The sequence below is a fragment of the Paralichthys olivaceus genome, chromosome 3, assembly GCF_024713975.1.
Source record: "Paralichthys olivaceus isolate ysfri-2021 chromosome 3, ASM2471397v2, whole genome shotgun sequence".
Lineage (NCBI taxonomy): Eukaryota > Metazoa > Chordata > Actinopteri > Pleuronectiformes > Paralichthyidae > Paralichthys > Paralichthys olivaceus.
Window position 1 is genome coordinate 27,615,066 of NC_091095.1, and position 21,554 is coordinate 27,636,619.

The window sequence follows — 21,554 nt, forward strand, 5'->3', positions numbered from 1 at the left end:
AGTCATGTGCTCAGCTACTGATAGGTTTATGGGTGCTCGTCAGTCACTCACCAATCACAGCCCATTCTCTCACCAAAGCGGTCCGTTTAAATACGACCTCATCCTCACTGATCCCTGCTCAGCTATAACACTTTTAGCACTGTAATGGAAATTTTGCATTTATGTATGTATAATTGCATGAGCAGACATGTACTGTATGTGTAGGACTGACCAAATGGTTGACCAAATTGTTAATCTAAAAGGGCAACTTTAAGGTTTACGATGGTGGTTTAAGAGACTTGAGTTTTATGGCCTCCAGAAACCACAACTTTATGGTATCTCGTTGTATCTCTGATTGGGATCAAACAACTGGGATCTCGCAGTGGGGGGGGGGGGGGTCATCCACAGAACATGTAAACAAAAGGACAGGACGTCTCCTCCACTGAGTGAAACTACAGAAGGGTAATATATACCAAACTATAATAGTTCAACTGAATTGTAGATATCTAATGTTATTTTAATGCTACCATTACCTGTCTTGACATGTACTGTAGATGTTTGAGAGAGTGTCTGAGCCAGGGACAGTAGACATCACTGAGGTTCCATCAATAAGGTGAGTATTGAAACACATGATATTTTACAATATACTGTGATGTGGATTCTCAGAAAGTTACAGAAATTTGTTGGGAAAAATTGTTTGCAGATGCTATGAATGTCATGTTAATTTCTGACACTCAGTTCACATTTATAGAGTTGGCTTGTTTTGTCAAGAAATCATCCATGTAAAATAAAAGAACATGGAACAAATTATTTATCATGTATTGCTATATTTATTTCTTTACCATTTTCACATTCAGTATGGCCAGAGGCATTATGTTTTCAGGTTGTCCATCCATCTGTTTTGCCCATTCATATGAATGCGATATCTCATGAACAACTACGTTATGTTAGTCAAAGGTCAAAAGGTCAAGCTCACATGACTTTGCATTGTTTTGAATACAATTTATCAGGATTGTCCAGGATATTATCACATGTGGCACAAACATTCATTTGGACTCAATGATGACTTGAATAGAATTCAGTTGTCAAAGATCAAATGGCAAGGTCACTAGGACCTCACAAAGCACACTACTTGCCTAATAAATGTGATATATCCGAAATGCCTTTCACATTCACATGAATTTGGGTTTCATTTTGGTAGCCAAATGTCACAGTGTTCTCACAAAGTATGTAAATATTTTTCCTTAAATTGATATCTAAAGATCAGCTCATGGGAATGTCGTCAAACTTGGTAAAAATATTAACTTCAATTCAAAGATGAAGGATTGTATTCCCTTTGAAGTTAAAGGTCAGAGTAACATCACTGTGAATGTGATATGTTAGGACTGTCAGTAGGGAATTTCATTATATCTGGTAACTTGGACTGCTTGAGGGAATTTCTTGAGATTATATCAAAGAATAAAGTGATTGAACAGAGTAAGGTATTGAGATGAATCGCATATGATTCAGACTTCACACCAAACACAGCAGATAGTAGATTCAGTAGATGGGACGCGGGACCAAAAATATTTTGGGAACTTTTTAAAAAGAAGACCATCAAAAGTTTTCAGGATCTAAAAAATCAGTATGGATTAAACAATCAAGATTTATACAAATATCTACAGATGCGGCATTATATGGAGAAAACTATAAAAAAGTTTAATTCAGATGAGCCTGAGTCAGGAATCATTAAGTTCTTTATCTCAGCATATGATTCAGACCAGGGAAAGAAACTAATCATAAAACTATATAAAGAAGTGGAAAGATTAAAGGGTAACAATATGACATATATAAAAGAAAAGTGGGGAAAAGAGGCTGGGTGGCAATTATCAGAGGAGGAATGGAAGTAAATGAAGGACAGTGGAAAACAACATGCTCACTCTCATGGAGAGAATATGGTTGGAAGAACATTGTAAGATACTTTATTACACCAACACAACAGAAATCTCAAGACACACGACGTTGGAGACTGTGTGGGGAAAATAAGGCCAACCATTTTCATATCTTTTGGGGATGCCCTTGTATTATACCTTTTTGGCAAGAGTTAAAGAAGAGTATGGAAACAATTCTGAAAGTGCAAATTCCACTTTCATTTGAAGTTTTATATTTGGGAAACGAGTTGTTTACCCCAATCAGGAGACAAGGAACAATGCAGGAGAGGTGTGAAAATAAGGACAAGAGTGAAAAAGCGGTTCATTTTACTTCACATTTACTCTACTGTAACTTTACTTGAGAATTCATGTCCAATTATGTCTCTGCTCTGCGGTGGAAGTATAGGAATGTTTTATAGTGTTGTAAAATTATACACATTATGTAAAATATTGATGGAATATTGATATGTGGAATCACTAAAAAAGATAATTAAAAAAAAAAAAAGCTCTGGGTGTTGCAGGTCAAATTTGGGGCCTTTTGGGTTCAAATGTCTGGTTAGGGTAACTACACATGCTCTTACTGCTGCTGGTGTTAGAATAACTTTTTGAACTGTTCTCTAAGTGCTGCAACTGACAGTAAACATTACAACCATAACATGAATATGCTCTAGTATTAGAATATGAGAAATTTAATGTTACTCTGCTACTTCAGCTAACTTGCGGGAGGATGAGGTCGTATTTAAAGAGACCGCTTTGGTGAGAGAATGGGCTGTGATTGGTGGGTGACTGACGAGCACCCATGAACCTATCGGTAGCTGAGCACATGACTCTGTGTTCTGCATGAACTAACACAATGCTTCATTAGTCACAATTCAAGTTCAGGATTTCTACGATGACATTCTCACTTTAAACTTAATTTAAAGTATCTTGAATTGAGGCAAATTAAAGCTGACCTTGAATTATGATCAGTCAGAATCAAATTGTCATATATCACAAATCATAAACTGGATTTATTTTCATAATTAATTATGGATAAAATTACAAAGTATGTCGCAGAAATCTGAAATGGATATCTATATAATTGAGCATTGTACAAGTTACATTGTACATGTACATGTTCTACTGAATAAGGGATCAGCCACTTGCTATCTGTAAACCCCCAACCCCCAAGTGAATCTCCTTATATTATGCTAGGTGTTGTTTGGGCAAAGAAAAAATTAAAAGAAAAAAAGTCTAATTTTTGCATTTTAGCAGGTGCTCTTAATAAAAAGGTTCCCTTTTTAGCACCATGCATCTTATCCACTGAAATATCCACACTTACATCACTGATATAAACATATACCTATTGAGATTTAAATAAAGTAAATGGAGAATTACAGGATTACCTCCACATTTGCTATGGTTTGAGATACTGCTGCTAGTGCGACATCTAGTGGCAGTGAATATCGCTAATGAATATCATATGTACATAAACACTCTCAGAGGTGGGAAGTAGAACCTGTGGTGAACTTCAGCTGACATAAAAACTCAAAAGCTTTAGTTTGTCCAGTTTGGACGCGCTCCTGATGTAAATATAAAGTATTTAAATCTAGCAGGGCCCATTCTGTTCAATCTGTACCATTTTGACGATTGCCCACTGGTGGATTATTTTATATTCAATTCTTGCCAATAGATCACTTTCTCCTAAGTCTTATACACTGGACCTTTTAAGAAAATACTTCATTCAATACATTGTACTCATTTTCTTGTGGACAGTTTTTCATGCTCAAAAATCTTTGCTTTAACCCTCCGTTTAAGTGAATTGTTTTTTACTTTATTTGAAGTAAGAGTAGTTCAGTTAAAGAAGTCAAAGTACATTTCAGAACCTGTACTTTTATACTTTTACTTGGTTAAAGAAGCCGAAACAGTGGTTAAACTTCAGCTCAAGTTATTTTTAATACAAGTATCTGTACCTCTACTTGAGTAAAGAATGTGTGTGCTTTTATCACCTCTGCACACACATACACACAAACAGTGGATTTTTTTTAACAACAGGGAGACCACAACTTCCCAATAACACAACGATACCCACAAGCAACAGTTAAATTCGAAAAAACAAGCTGCAAAGCAACCAAACTCACGCCATGCGGTAGCAAACTGCCAATAACAACTGCCTGGACACTCCAAACAATTTGTAGAGCAACACATAATGTCCTGAGCACGTAATTACATAGGCATCAGGACAAACACCAAATGTTAGCTCTCAACTTGAACCTGGTTTTGATGCTGTGGCAAGACTTTAGAGTACAGCATGAATGTACAGTTCATGCTCAAAAACCTATGTGCTGGATTTTAAAAAGTCCTGCAATGGCAATGGTTCAAACATTCCTCCACAGGGATGTAAAAGACTTAAAGTTATTGCAAATAGAACAGTATTTAGGTTTTGGGGTGGATTACCTTTCAATGGGGGATTTAGATTAACTCTTTCCTTTCAATAAATCCAATGATGTACTCACATTGTCTTTACCTTATATTAAAATGTGTTTGATGGTCTGCAACATTGCTCAAAAAACATTCCTCTGTTACGTCATGCTGTCAAAAAATAACTCGATGATGTGAAGAGCTACTTGTTTCTCTTATCTGTGAAGATAGTTCTTGATAAATCTTTATAAGGCTATATGTTTGGAGTCATTGCTATGTGCATGATTGTATTATGCATGTTATTAATTATAATATTTTTGCACGGCACTAAATACAAACGATTTCTGCATCATCATGCCACTTTCAATTAACATACAGAAACAGAAGCAAATGAGACAGAACTGTGGTTGTTCTCTAAGATGTGATACAGTTACATTTTGTTCTGTTGTTGCCTTTTAACTGAAGTGCCAGTATGTATGACATGTGTCAGATCAGCCTATGTTGTGGTGGCTGGTCATTATCCTGTCTGGTCCATCGGCCATCACGGACCAACATCCTGTCTGGTCAACAGACTGAGGCCCCTGCTGAAGAAATACAGAGTCACTGTGTACTTGTCTGGCCATGACCACAATCTGCAGGTATGTAAGTGAGTGCACGCTCAATCATAAAAAATATCATGGGTAAATGATACACATCAAGGAAGTGTATCTCAGTGTGTTGTTATTTGTCTGTCTGTCTCTTTGACAGTTATTTATTCTTTTTCATATCCCACTTATCACACTGTGTTTGAGAAGAGCATGTGCAAGATTGCCCCTCTCTGTACAGGAGGTGGCATTCACTAGTGGGTGCTACAAAGACTGTACTTGTTGATAGTTCAAAGCTAGTTTGCATCATTTTCTGGCACCAAGACTGGCATGTGCCCACATTACACAATCACAGGTTTTATACATTTCCAAAAATTAGAAACCATCCAGATAGTTATTGGGTTAAATGATACTTTGTTTCAACGGATATTACTGGTCAATATAATTAGTCATAAAGATGAAATCTTATTTATTTTATATGAGCACAGTGTTGACATATTGTTCCAGGAAGATGAGCATTTGTTTTTCCTGCAGTAGTATAACTTACAGTCCAACAATTGGCTTCAACTTATCTCAATGAAGTAAATGATTGCACAATGTGATGGCTACTGAGTAAAGACAGCCTTAAGAATGGTACACTGTAAGCCTTATCTTCACTATGCAAGTCTGTATGGCACAAAATGACCGTAAAAAAACTAAAGTCACTGCACAACAGAAGCAGAAAGGGAGGGGGGATTGAAAAGATGGAAACAATAACATAGAATGATACACTGTGATGGAATATCTGGTAACTTCATCTACCACTTGTATGACATGGTTTTATATTTAATTTTATAATTACCTCAACATTATGAAGTTATCTGTGTCTCTGTAAAACACGTTGGAGCAAGCGGAATCTACTGTGCAATGTGAGTGTTGCAGTCTAAGCATACAGATGTGTTGATTGTCAATATGTGTGTGTCAGTGTAAGAGGGAATCAATGTGCTGCATAAAGCCCTACAATGAAATAAGATTGGAAACAAGTGGTTGATATGAGAACAGTTAAATCAGGAGAGACTTTAACTTGACAGTTGAATATTTTTTTTATTTCTATGCAATTAAGACTTTTGGCATTTTGACCCCTATGTGATGTCATCGGCATCAGAGGGGTTGATGGAGAAATAATTATGAATGACTCTGCTGGACTGGACCATGGCTTCGGATTAAACCGGAGGAGATTGGGTTGAAGGGGAGTTACAGCGGATCACTAATGACAGCTGACTGCCGGAGAGAGGAGAAAGGATTTCAAATTTAATCACAACCGCACGACTGGCTGGATGAGATTGTGGCAATATCTGAATGGCCATTCAAAATGCCCACAATCAGCTGATTAATAAGAAGAAATATATATAGAGAGATAGATTTGTGAGTAATTGAATATTTCAAATTTCAAATTTATATAGCACGGTATCACAACAATCAGTTGTCTAAGGGTGCTGCACAAAAGTCCAAGTCCAAGTCCAAGAAGAAACACAAAATCCAACTTGTTCCACACCGAGCAAGCATGAGCAACAGCGGGGAGGAAAAACTCCCAGGTGTAAGAAACCTCCGGCAGAACTGGGCTCTGTGTGGATGGCCTCTGCCAGGAACGGTTTATGAGAAAGTTTTCCTGAATTATACTTCCTACTTATACTGTGCAGCTTCATGTTGCAGCTGAATACCCCTCATCTTACCCTCCTCTTCCAAACATGAAAGAGAACCTGTGGCAGCCTTCACTTGTCATAAAAACTCAAGAGGCGTTTAGTTTGTCCAGTTTTTACTACTGTAAAAACATGGTGGCCTCTGTAGAGAGGACCTGCTCCCCATGTAAATATAAAGTATTTAAATATAGATGGCTCATTCTAAGAAAACAACAATCGTACAATTTAGATAAAACACACTAGTGAAAACATCACTAGGATTGCTTTGTATTCACTTTCTGCTCCCTTTCACCTAAATCTTACACACTGAACCTTTAATGAATTTTGTCGCTGTATCTTGGTCTAATTGAGCACAACATTGATGCCTTTAATGCTGTCTGTCTCTGTATTTTTAACAGTTCATCAGAGAGGATGATGGGAGCTCATATGTAGTCAGTGGGAGTGGGGTGGTCAGCGATCCTGACACCACTCACAAGGACAGTGTTCCTCAGTCCTGGCAGCTCTACTCCAGTCCTGTCAATCACACAATAGGAGGCGTGGCTTACTTCCAGGTCACTGAGCATAAGATGACAGTCACCTTCATGCAGACTAACGGGAAATGTGTTTACCGCACAGAGCTGCCAACACGTATAGTCAGAAGTAATGGCATGCTCTAAAACTGAAGATATGATTACTGATATCTTTGGGCGATGGCATGTTACTATTAAGTGAAATGTGTATATTCATAGTATTTTGTACTGTATGTAATGTTTGACACATGTAACAAAATACAAACTGTTTTATGTCTTTTGTTGTGCATTGTATTTCATGATGGAGGCCTCAATGTGCAGGATAAAATATAGCTCTACTTGCATACAAGTAAGTAGTAGAGCAATAGTAGAGCCAAGTAGAGCATTGTTAGGTTTGCAACCAAAACATCTGCTCTGCCATTTTCACTCAAAATTGGACCAAATTAATATTTGATTGTCATATTACTGCTTTTATTTGTTCAAGTTTGTATTTACTTTGCTTGCTTTTCAGTCAAAGCACTTCCGTTTTTTAAAGTGCTATATGAATAAAGTGTATTAGTAGTATTAGTAGTATCAATATTATTATTATTATTATTATAGTATTCAAGTGAGTTTACTATGAGTGAGTGACTACAACAAGTTTCTGGAATCAGTGTGGGCGCCCATCTGCCTTGACTAGAGGAGAATAATGGAGGAGAGGAGAGATGAGTGGATAAGAGGGGAGAGAAGAGAGAGAGAGAGACAGAGAGAGACTGTTGTTGTCATAAAAATATAAATATAATGAATAGTGATACATTGAGATGCAATTATATTATTAATAATAACAGTTTATCATCATCATCATAATCATAATTTGGAGAGAGAGGGAGAGAGATAGATAGATGGAAGCACAAACAATGGACTTTAGTTACATGAAGTAATATGAGAAAAATATGGGGCCACAGGCACAGTTCAGTGCATGTTGGGAGTTGTAGAAGAAAATTGTTGTTGTTTTCTCTATTTCTTTTGATATTTTTATGCACCTTTCAAGTTCCTGCTTTTCTTCATGACATCGATCTTTGTGTTTACTGTATCTACTTTCCCAGGAGGATGGCTTTTGAGACAGCTTTCCTGATTACATGTTGTTATGGCCTGGCTGGCTGAGACCATAACAATAATAATAATAAATGTATTTATACATAAAATGCAGCTAAAATGTATTATCATAGCAACAAGTCTTGAGTTGTTTCTTAAAACTATCAACAGAAGAAGCATGTCTGATGTGTGGTGGGAGTTTGTTCCAAACCTTTGGATAGCATAGCATAGGAAAGAGAAGCAAGAGAAAGCTGCTTCCCCAAACCTTTTATAGTTTGTTTTGGGGACATTGAGCAAGCCCGCTGTAGACGACCTGAGGGAATGATTCGTAACATATTCCGATAAACAGTCAGAGATGTATGACGGTGCTGTACCATTAAAATCAATCCTCAGTGATGCTAGAATCCAGTGTAAAGACACTAAAATAAGAGTAATATGGAATATTTTCCTATTTCTCATTAAAACCATGGCTGCTGAATTTTGCAAAAGCTGTAGGTGATCGATTGATTTTTTCGGTAATCCTGAATATAGTGCATTACAGTAGTCCAGGCGAGAAAGTATAAAAGCATGAATCAACTTTTTGGCAGTTTCCAAAGTGAGGTACAGTCTTACTCTTGCAATGTTTCTTAAATGATAAAAGGCAATCTTTGTGACATTGTTTATGTGTGGATTAAAATCTAGTCCTGAGTAACACCCAGGTTCTTTATTTTTGATTTGTTTTGCTGCTCCAACTTTGCCGATAATCTTTTGTCCTTGAACATTACAAGATTTTCAGTTTTATTTTCACAGGCAATTTATAACTTGGTTTGGCGCATCAGAGTCATCTGGCACTAAATAAGGGAAGACACATGATGGATCAGATTTTTCTAACAAAAAGTTATTTTCAAAGAACTAAAACAAAAAAGAAATTCAACTGATAAGGCTGACAGGAACTGAATTCCAGACCAAAACAAGATCAAATTAATATGAGCATGGCTATTATTATATGAGGCATTGGCCAGCTACCTCTACTTCACTGATGGCCCCCAGCTCCAGCCAAAGCAGGATCTTGCAACACAAGACACACAAGCAAGTATACCTAGGCAAGATGCTGAACCCCAAATTGCCCTTCATTGAAAAAAAAACTGTATGAATATGTGTGTGAATGGGTGAATAGCAAACTGTATTGTAAAGTGCTTTGAGTGATCATCAAGACTAGAAAGGTGCTATATAAATACAAACCATTCACAAGCTCTCACATCACAGTGTGAATTCAATTTACTTGAACCCCCAATGCATACAGATATGCCACATCAGCAGGGGTGCTGAAGGTGTTTATCACATGACTTAGTGAATGATTGGAGCATAATTGTATAATAAATTAGCCTGTCCAGGAGTTCCTGGAGTTGTATTCACATTTATTTTCACAGAGACCCCTCCATCGGCAAAGAGATGAGTAGATAATGAGTGAATTTTCTTTTTGCGTTGAACTATCCATTTAAGTGATGATACAAAAACCTAAACTCTGAATGTTGTCCATTAGAAAGAATTGTACCGCCTTGTGTGATGTCTCTCCCCACTCTGCAGTGAGTAAAACACATCTGAACAAGCCACAACATTTTTATTCTTTCACAGAATTCCCCAAGCGGTCGACAGGTAACAAATGCATGGACTACTTTTTCAGCATTCTTTGAGATGAGATCTTTCTCATTTTCATATTTTGTAGGTGGAAGAAGGCTGTCCCAGAGGCTTGTTTTCATGTAACTCCAAGGTTCCCCACAGTAAAGCTGGGGGCCAGGCTTAAGCCATGCAAGATAACTGGGTTCAGACGTCTTTATATACAGTCTATGGTTCAGACAATGTTTCTCTGAGACATTTAAGTACTTCTCTTTTGTTTGCCGTAAACCATATTATATTGTATGGCATCAAGATGTAATTATCTGTAGAAATGTCAGTCTGTGAATGTAACAAATGGTTTCATTTGAGGTTTAATTGATGGGTGCAGAATGGCCCTGAAACACGATATTTCCTTTGATTACTATCCTACCTCATTACCTCTACCTTCACTGTGGCTCTTCATATTGTAGGCATGGACAAGGCTATTCTTAATTCTTGGTTATTTACCCAAATTTGTAAAAGACTATGGTTTATCTTTTCTACTTTGTATTTGTATTTTGGTTTTCTTACATGATGCCCATGGGTGATCATGACCATCTCATTGCTGAATATTAGTTGTGAAAACTTATTGTTGTTTCTATCTTGGCATAGAAATTGTGTTATCTCCCTGCTAAAATTTGTAGAATCAACAAAATGCATTCTGTCCACTTTACTGTTTGGATTGACTAAATGAAAATAATGAAGTTAATCTGGGTAACTTTACAGCTTTAACTGTAACTGGTGAGATAGTAGTAATATGTGTCAGTTGTGCTGCTGCTGCTGCTGCTGCTGCTTCAATCATTTCAGCTTTAAATACCTCGAGGTCCACTTCAGTGACGACCTCACCTGGACATTAAACGCCACACAGCTAGTCATGAAGGCTCAACAGCGGCTGTACTTCCTGAGGAGGCTGAGGAAGTTTGGGATGACTCCTAAGATCCTCAGCAACTTCTACAGCTGCATCATTGAGAGCATATTGACCAGCTGCATCACCGTGTGGTACGACAGCACATTTACTATGGACCGCAAACGCCTGCAGAGAGTGGTGAAGACAGCAGAAAAAATCATCAAGAACTCATTCACATTTACCACCGCAGGCAGGGTTCACAGGAGAGCTGCCTCCATTATTAAACTATCTCCACTTGCACAGTTTACATTTACATTGCATACATTTGCACTGCTCAGTTTTGCAAAATCCTCACCCTATTCACCTCATTACCCTTTTTTTCACCTTACTCTTAAACACGTTTCATATTCTTATTGTATTTGATGTCAATATTGTATTTGAATGTCAATTTTGGTCGGCTGGTTTTCCAGAAAGGACAGCACAAGAATTTCAATTCACAGGGGAACGTGTGTTCTCGTGTGTATTGGACAGTAAAAATTGTTGAATCTTGAATTGGCAAGAAAACATTCAGCCACTCAGCCCTTTATGGAATAGTTTGGACATGGCTACAGACAAATAACAAAGGCAGTGTCCAAGATGAAACACTAAAACACTTGACTTCTGCTAACAATAGTCTTTGGTTTCCACTGACTGCATTTCCATTGGATTTGCACTCAAAATCACTGATTTTTAATGGTTTGTGAGTGTAGGAATAATGGGGATTGTGACTTGATTAGGTGGGTGCAATGGTTTTTTCCGTCCACTAGATGGAGGTCATTGACCACGGATCACAACAGTTTTTCCAAGATTCAACATCTTGAATCAACTTTATCAGTGTTCAAGTCAAGTCAACTTTATGATCAATAATGCCATATGTGCAGGACATACAGAGAATTGAAATAGCGTTTCCCTCTTATTCCCGGTGCAAACAGCATTCAACATGAAATATAAAATATCAAAAATAGAAGTCATTCAAAGATATAAACAGGCAGTGGCAAATCTAGACCATATCAAGAGTATAAATATGGCAGATATGGCGGGATGAACAGAATGAATGGTATAAATATAAACAGAATTATCAGTGGAATATAAATATGGCAGTATGTACAGAATTACAGTACTAATATAAATGTGATGCTCTCCCAAAAAAATCCAGCACTACAAACCACCACCACCACGACTACAAATAACCTGAAACGTGCTCCTAACACTATTCTGGAGGAACGATTTGGGCCTCCACACTTGGTGAAACTTTCACTACTGACCATCCCATTCGCTTATAATAGGGAGTGTTTTTCCCTGAATATCTCAGGGACCGGAGGTCATAGCTGCCAGGCACTGCCACCAACAGAAAGAGCACCCCTGAAAATGGGGTGGGGGTAGCCAAAGTAATAACAATATAGTAGTAATATGTGTCTGTTGTGCTGCTGCTGCTTCAATCATTTCAGCTTTAAATACCTCGGGGTCCACTTCAGTGACGACCTCACCTGGACATTAAACGCCACACAGCTAGTCATGAAGGCTCAACAGCGGCTGTACTTCTTGAGGAGGCTGAGGAAGTTTGGGATGACTCCTAAGATCCTCAGCAACTTCTACAGCTGCATCATTGAGAGCATATTGACCAGCTGCATCACCGTGTGGTACGACAGCACATTTACTATGGACCGCAAACGCCTGCAGAGAGTGGTGAAGACAGCAGAAAAAATCATCAAGAACTCACTCACATTTACCACCGCAGGCAGGGTTCACAGGAGAGCTGCCTCCATTATTAAACTATTTCCACTTGCACAGTTTACATTTACATTGCATACATTTGCACTGCTCAGTTTTGCAAAATCCTCACCCTATTCACCTCATTACCCTTGTTTTCACCTTACTCTTAAACATGTTTCATATTATTATTGTATTTGATGTCAATATTGTATTTGAATGTCAATTTTGGTCAGCTGGTTTTCCAGAAAGGACAGCACAAGAATTTCAATTCACAGGGGAACGTGTGTTCTCGTGTGTATTGGACAGTAAAAATTGTTGAATCTTGAATTGGCAAGAAAACATTCAGCCACTCAGCCCTTTATGGAATAGTTTGGACATGGCTACAGACAAATAACAAAGGCAGTGTCCAAGATGAAACACTAAAACACTTGACTTCTGCTAACAATAGTCTTTGGTTTCCACTGACTGCATTTCCATTGGATTTGCACTCAAAATCACTGATTTTTAATGGTTTGTGAGTGTAGGAATAATGGGGATTGTGACTTGATTAGGTGGCTGCAATGGTTTTTTCCGTCCACTAGATGGAGGTCATTGAACACGGATCACAACAGTTTTTCCAAGATTCAACATCTTGAATCAACTTTATCAGTGTTCAAGTCAAGTCAACTTTATGATCAATAATGACATATGTGCAGGACATATAGAGAATTGAAATAGTGTTTCCCTCTTATCCCCGGTGCAAACAGCATTCAACTTGAAATATAAAATATCAAAAATAGAAGTCATTCAAAGATATAAACAGGCAGTGGCAAATCTAGATGATATCAAAGATTCGCAGTTTGGACCCCTGACCAGCTAGAGCTCTGACATTTTGCACACTGGATCTCCTCTCACCCCAGAAGGCTCCATATGTGTTATTAAAGCTCTGGGTGTTGCAGGTCAAGAGATCTAATTTTTTCCACCTACCTCCTACCTCAGTTCGAGCCCAAAACCACCCAGGGGCCCCAAGTTTTCAGTAGAGGTTCCCCCGGGGACCCAGGAAGCACAACTACATTCGGGTCGCCGTAGCCGGAAGTTGTTTTTATAGTGTAAAATACCTGAAAAAGGGAGTATTTGAGTGAACGATAAATAGACACAAACCTTTCTCAGATCATGTGTATTATGACTCATTATCAGGGTAACCACCTACTGTAAATACAAATGCCACAATGTGTACAATTACTGCTGAATATCTACCGAACTGAAATATTACATACGTCAATAGACTATACTGAAATATTACTATAGACAATGTACATCCAGACAGACATTTAACATGTCTTATCTGTCACCTAGCACTTGCATTCATCAAACAACTTTGGATACCAGTAATAAAGTAAACATAAGCATGTAAGATAAACAAATACAGCATTTCACAAAATATTCTTTAACTCGGCTTACTTCTAATATACTGATAATATATTGCAACTCACAATTTAGAACAGTACACTCACTCAGTAACGCAAATATTTCTGAAAAAATAAATTTAAAATAGCCTGCTTGCAACAACACTAGTCACATAGTTTTTCCACAGCCACGGTGTACTACTATTCCACAGGCGGCGCACAGTTAGCATTGCAGGAGATTAATGTGCCTTATGTTAACTTAATCGTCGTCATGTAATTATCAATATTACTTCACGCTACACGAACAGACCGTATTACAAATAGTTTCCTGAGCACATATACACATTCACCTAACACACTGGTAAATATTAACCATTACTTTGAGGTACTGCTGTCAAAATGGAACTTCAAAAATTGGCTTAATTGATACCAAAGGTCACAAAGGTCACCTGGGCCCCTCTGCGGTTTTGGTGAAAATGGGTAATGCAGGCTCAAAGAGCCTCTCGTGACCAGTGGGTCAAATATGGGGCTCCTAGGCCCTTGGGAAGGCCCCGAAAGGGATCCTAATTTTCCCAAAAGCTCCAGAACCAAGAGGCTGCAAACCCAGTCACACTACCCAAGTTGGAAGCACCTTGTGAGGCATGCCTGCTGGACAATTGGTGGCACTTTTCCTAGATGTAAAATGCCTACAAGTTTCTGAGTCGTGTCTTTTTGGCCCCTGTTTAGGCCCCTGACCAGGTAGAGGGCTAAAATCCAAGAGACAACTCATGTAACATTGATAAGAAATTCACTCAAGCAGTGACTCCAAGTTACCAGATATAATGAAATTCCCTACTGACAGTCCTAACATATCACATTTACAGTGACTTGAGGTTACTCTGACCTTTAACTTCGAAGGGAATAAAATCGTTCATCTTTGAGTTGAAGTTACTGTTTTTACCAAGTTTGACGAGATTCCCATGAGCTGATCTTTAGATATCATTTTCAGGAAAAATATTAAAATACTTTGTGAGAACACTGTGACATTTGGCCACCAAAATTAAATCCAATGTCATGCGAATGTTGGTGCCAAATGTGAAAGAATTCCCTCAAGGCATTTCGGATATATCGCATTTACAAGGCAAGAAGTGTGCTTTGTGAGGTCCTAGTGACCTTGCCATTTGATCTTTGACAACTGAATTCTATTCAAGTCATCATTGAGTCCAAGTGAATGTTTGTGCCACATGTAATGATATTTCCTTTGTAGTCAAAACAATGCAAAGTCAAGTGAGCTTGACCTTTCGACCTTTGACTAACATAATGTAGTTGTTCATGAGATATCGCTTTCACATGAATGGGACAGACAGATGGATGGACAAGCTGAAAACATAATGCCTCTGGCCACACTGAAAGTGAAAATGGTAAAGAAATAAATATAGCAATACATGATAAATAATTTGTTCCCTGTTCTTTTAATTTACATGGATGATTTCTTGACAAAACAAGCCAACTCTATAAATTTGAACTGAGTGTCAGAAATTAACACGACATTCATAGCATCTGCAAACAATTTTTCCCCACAAATTTCTGTAACTTTCTGAGAATCTACATCACAGTATATTGTAAAATATCATGTGTTTCAATACTCACCTTATTGATGGAACCTCAGTGATGTCTACTGTCCCTGGCTCAGACACTCTCTCAAGCATCTACAGTACATGTCAAGACAGGTAATGGTAGAATTAAAATAACATTAGATATCTACAATTCAGTTGAACTATTATAGTTTCAGAAATTCATTTTATTCCGAGTTCAGTCAGGAACTCTTTGTCATGATTTACCCATTTGTTGCAAATGGGGACACAGTTATGATTGGTGCTGAAGGCTCCATTCTTTGGATGTTCCCTGGTTAGCCAAGCAGCGTGCTGAGATAAAACAGGGAACATATGCAGAGCCCCCAGTGGGCGTAGCAGGCAAGGTACCTTTGTTTAAGATGATTTACCACAACCGTGTTTGGACTCGGTGCTGTGGTGGCAGTTTCTGTGAAACAAGCACAAAGTCAAACACTTCTTTCTTTAAGTTTAATTCAGCATCTGCAGATGGACTCATTGGTACACATCACCTGAATGACATGCACAAATAAGCAAAGAACATAGGAGAATCTGTGTTCTTATAACTCACAGCCCCCTCCCACTAAGCATGCAAAGGTATATATTACCCTTCTGTATTTTCACTCAGTGGAGGAGACATCCTGTCCTTTTGTTTACATGTTCTGTGGATGACTCCCCCCCCCTGTGAGATCCCAGTTGTTTGATCCCAATCAGAGATACGAGATACCATAAAGTTGTGGTTTCTCAAGGCCATAAAACTCAAGTTTCTTAAGCCATCACCGTAAACCTTAAAGTTGCCCTTTTAGATGAACAATTTGGTCAACCATTTGGTCAGTCCTCCACATACATGTCTGTTTATGCATTTATACACACACAAATGTAAAATTTCCATTACAGTGCTAAAAGTGTTATAGCTTAGCAGGGATCAGTGAGGATGAGGTTGTATTTAAAGGGACCGCTTTGGTGAGAGAATGGGCTGTGATTGGTGGGTGACTGACAAGCACCCATAAACCTATCGGTATAGCTGAGCACATGACTCCGTGTCCTGCATGAACTAACACAATGCTTCATTAATCACAATTCTAGTTTAGGATTTCCACAATGACATTCTAACTTTAAACTTCATTTAAGGTATCTTGAATTGAGGCAAATTAAAGCTGACCTTGAATTATGATCAGTCAGAATCAAATTGTCATATATCACAAATCATAAACTGGATTTATTTTCATAATTAATTATGGATACAATTCCAAGGTATGTTGCAGAAATCTGGAATGGATATCTATATCATTGAGCATTGTACAAGAAGACAAGTAAATTATTTTTAAATAAACAGCATGGAACATGGACATGTTACTACATGTTCTACTGAATAAGGGATCAGCCACATGCTATCCGTAATACAAACAGCCATCATCAGGGACATAGTCATCAGAGAGATCATAGTTAATGTTCATCCCAAGGTACTTGTAGTTCTTTACAAAGTCTATCACCTGCCCCTTGATGATAGTTCTCAGAGTTTGAGGGCTGATGCCTAAAACTCATGTCCTTGGTTTTTGTCACATTTAGTAGTAAAAATGCAGTCACAGCAATACAGATTCACAATCCACAATGGGACCATGGCTGTTCTCATCCGCATGGAGGAGACTGACTGTCACAGAGTCATCAGCAAGTTTGAAAAGTAATCTGTTGTCATGCCAGCTGCGGCAGTCATCAGTATACACATTACAGAGTGAAAAGACACAGGAGAAGACCCTGTGGATGATGACAATGCCTCTTACGTGCATTTGTTTACCCTCACTTTCTGTGTTACTTGTCAGTTGCAGCTCGAGGCATCATGCATGTATCCAATATTATCTTTTCCAGGCACTATACTGGTACTGTAGTACCTACAAGTTATGCACATTCCATTTTGCATGGGGACATTTAAAACAAACCAGTCTACAACATAGTAAAAATCACATGAAAATCAACTGCCCTCCTCATCTTTTCATATGTTTTTACTCCCCAATTTTTGAATGTGGATTTAGAATTTGATACTGAGCATAGCCGTGAAATTGGCTCCCCAATAGAAATGGTAAAGGTTGTCAAATTAATGTTACCTACATAAATCCCCACAGATTTACAAAACATTCTCAGAACACAGTTTACATCACAGTAAGGTATCACATTTTTTATTACTCACCTTATTGATGGAACCTCAACCATATTTACTGTCCCTGGCTCAGACTCTCTCTCAAGCATCTACAGTAGGTGTTTTCGTTCCCAAAACACAGTCTCTCTTGTGGTTTCAAGAGTCTGTAAGAGTAGAACATGAGGTAGAGCATTCAGCTACCAGGCAGACACCTTCTGTGCATTTAAGGTTAAACTTAAAACATTCCTTTTTGATAAAGCCTGGCTGGATCAGGTGAGTCCTGAACCGCCCCGCCCCCCCCCCCCCCACACACACACACACACTCATTTATTTATTTTAATAAATGTCAATAACTACGTTATTGACGTGTCTTTTTTCTCCCATGTCCCTCTCTCTGTTTCTCTCTCATTGCAGGTATCTCTGACTCCAGAACTGAAGGAGAACAACTATTATTATTATCATTATTATTATTAACAACAATACTTAATTAATTATTATATTAATTGTTGCTGCTATCATTAATAATCAATAACTTCTTTACACTGTTATCGTTTACATTTTAACTAGTCAGAGCTGCTACCTGATGTTGCTCAAGTGTTCCGGTCTCTCGCCTCCCCCTCCCCACTGTTTCTCTTCTCTCCCCATTTTTCTCTGCTCACCCCAACCAGTAGAGGCAGATGACCGTCCACATTGAACCTGGTTCTGCTAGAGGTTTCTCCCTGTAAGTGAGGGAGTTTTTACTCTTCACAGTCACCAAAGTGCTTGCTCATTGTGGGAACTGTTAGGTTTCTCTATATTAAACAATATTTTAATGTCTTGACCTTCTATGTAAAGCTCCTTGAGATAATGTATATTATCATTTGGTGCTATACAAATAAAATTTAATTGAATTTGTAGCACCGGTATCACACCACTTACTGCGCCACTGGACCAGTTCTAGGTTCTAAGGAGTGGGAAGCAAGACTAATCACACCAGAGACCGTTGCTCTAAGTACAAAAGGCCGGCAATTTACTGAATGCAAAACACACATATAAAATACAGTACACAAAACAAAACAAATACCCTGCAGGTTCCTAATACTAAGGCAAGTATAATTGAAAAGAGTATTTCACTTTTTCCTTTCGTAGCTAATCTAAGTTAAGTTAGACCAGTCTTTTTTCTCCTCAGTTCAATTTAGTCTGAAAAAAATAACAAATCAATCAGTTCAGTTCAAACTAGTTCCTGATACTCCTACCACTGAGTCACCATACGCCGAAGATTTCCTCACTGGCGCGAAGGAGTAGATGAGTTGAAGGTGAAGGTCTGGGTCTGGCTCGCCATCTTGAATCCCGTCTGTGTTTGCACAGTCCTTGCTCCGACCCAGCTTCAAACCGAGCAAAAAACCTGACCTGTGTAACAGGTCATAAACACAAATAATCTCTTTTTAAATCCTCAAATCACACAATTAAATGTTTCACAGTTTCTGAGTTGTAACGTTACTGCTACGGTGTTTTTTCGTCTCAAAATGGCAGCGGAGCGGTCTCTTTCAACTCACGGCTCCGTCTCCCACACAAACTACAGCGCATACCTTTCATTTATACAGCTTACACACACTTTTGTAACATTTACAGTCTTCATAAACCCAAAAAAATAACTGATAAACAGGTTATGACGGAGCATTTCCTTGTGAATAGCTACGTTTTTAGCATTAGCTTTCCGCTAAAAAGGTACAACGCAGCAAAATTGCAAGAAAATAAACACAAAACTCACCAAAACCGGTGTGACTTAGTTCTCATAAAATCCCCGTCAGTTCCCGACCAGGTAAGTTATATTTTTCAACTGCAAAATCAACTTTTTTCACTCTTTTTCTGCTTATTAATCGCCGCTCGTTTTCTCCGTATTCTCCTCTGCTCTCTCCCTCAGGTCTCTGCTGCAGCATCACGCAGGCGCTGCGTTGAGTGTCACTAGTCCCTTAAAGGTGCAGGCATGAAATTTCTGTCAGCATACTTTTAATCTTAAATAGACATTAAATTATTGTTGTATGAACATTTCTAATTAACTTTGATGAATTGACTTACATAAAATGGATCACTAATTTTAAACTTATTTATGCAGCCTTTAAACTATTTATTCTTATTTATATCATATCTTGACATGAATAATAATATGTTTTTTTTTTCTTTCATGAACATATTTTCCACTTCATATTATGCACACACCAACCTATAAATGTGGGCTGAGTGTCACATTCATAGCATCTGCAAATATAACAACACTCAAGCATACTATCTATATAACAACAGATCTTAACTGTGTTTGTTCTCAAGTGGGTTGTTTTATACATTTTAAATAATGTTATACGGATCACATTATAGCGTGACATGTTTCTGGTTGATATGGTGAGATGAGGAATTGTCTTCAAGCAGAGGACAAGAGTAAATTACTGCAGTAACGTGTGAAAGATGGCTAAAGAAGAGTTGAAGAAGCGTACAAAATGGCCGTGGTATTAATGATAAACTAATCGCATGAGGGATCGTCTCAGTTGTTAATTTGGAAAAAGGGAAAATTTTATAACATTATACGGATCACATTATAGCGTGACGAGTTGATTTGATGAAATGAGGAAAATATGTGTATGCCACACATATACACTATGCCACACATATACACTCATTTTATTGTATTATATATTGTATTTTAATGCAATAAAATCGATGTATTCAAGCCGTTGTCCTGTGTAGCAAAATAAAACATGGATTTAAAACATCACACCAAAAAGCAGCAACAGCAGCAGCAACAACAACAACAAATGAAGTGAACAATAAATGAAAATGATAATGATGGTCAGGAGTGAAAAAGTGTGGAGGTCCAAATCGTTCCTCCAGAATAGTGTTAGGAGCATGTTTGTAGTTTATATTTATATTGTAATTCTGTTCACATTGCCATATTTCTATTGATATCATCTAGATTTGCCACTGCCTGTTTCTATCTTTGAATGACTTGTATTTTTGATATTTGATATTTCATGTTGAATGTTGTTTGCACCGGGGATAAGAGGGAAACACTATTTCAATTCTCTGTATGTCCTGCACATATGGCATTATTGATAAGTGACAAGTTGACTTGACTTGAACACTGATAAAGTTGATTCAAGATGTTGAAGCTTGAAAAAACTGTTGTGCTCAGTGGTCATTGACCTCCATCTGGTGGACGAAAAAAACCATTGCACCCACCTGATCAAGTCACAATCCCCATGATTCCTACACTCACAAAGCATTAAAAAGCAGTGATTTTGAGTGCAAATCCAATGGAAATGCAGTCAGTGGAAGCCAAAGACTATTTTTAGCCGAAGTCGAGTGTTTTAGTGTTTCATCTTGGACAGGGCCGAGTGGCTGAATGTTTTTTTTTCTAATGAAGCAGCAGCAGAAGCACAACACATATTTCTAATATATATATAATATATAAAAAAAATTAAAAAGGGGATGAAAACGATGACAAAAACAGGACTAATGTTCAAGGCCGTAAGCCAAAGAATGGAACCAACAGGTTCTGTTCATGACTGTGGCCAGAACAAACCTGGAGCAGATTCTCCCCTTTAAACAAATAAAACAAAAATAGTTATGAAACAAAGTGGAATAAATAAACATATTATTTTATATATGTGTGTGTGTGTGTGTGTGTGTGTGTATATATGAACATATATAGTTGTATGTGTATATACATGTACCCATACATTATAATTTTTTATATCATTATCATAATCATTATCATTATTATTGCTATTACTATTACTATTAATATTATTTATCCAATTTGATTTAAATCAATTGAAACAATTCCTAAAAAAGTTAAACATTTTTTTAAACAAAATCACTTTCCTCACCTCTCTTCCCTCATGAAAGTGAGGGAGTAGGGGGAGGCAGAGTTCACAGCCCGAACAGGCGGGGGAGGGCTTAGCCCGGACAGGCTTCTCTCCCTGACTCTGCTACCCTTATTATATGAATGGTATAAAAAAATATGAAAAGGAGGATTCCAAACCAAATCACTTTCATGATTTTTTTTTTAAACATACGAATTAATTTATAAGGAGATATTTT

At 37.8% G+C, this 21,554-nt stretch overlaps 1 long non-coding RNA gene across 1 annotated transcript; it reads right to left on the minus strand.

Annotated features, from left to right (window-relative positions):
• Positions 1-12,930: 12,930 nt before the first annotated feature.
• LOC138407324 (uncharacterized) lies at positions 12,931-17,636 on the minus strand. The gene is made up of 4 exons (XR_011240755.1): positions 17,529-17,636; positions 15,384-15,442; positions 15,051-15,139; positions 12,931-13,466 (listed from the first exon to the last, which is right to left on the minus strand). It is a non-coding gene; the product is annotated as an uncharacterized lncRNA (long non-coding RNA).
• Positions 17,637-21,554: the final 3,918 nt, after the last annotated feature.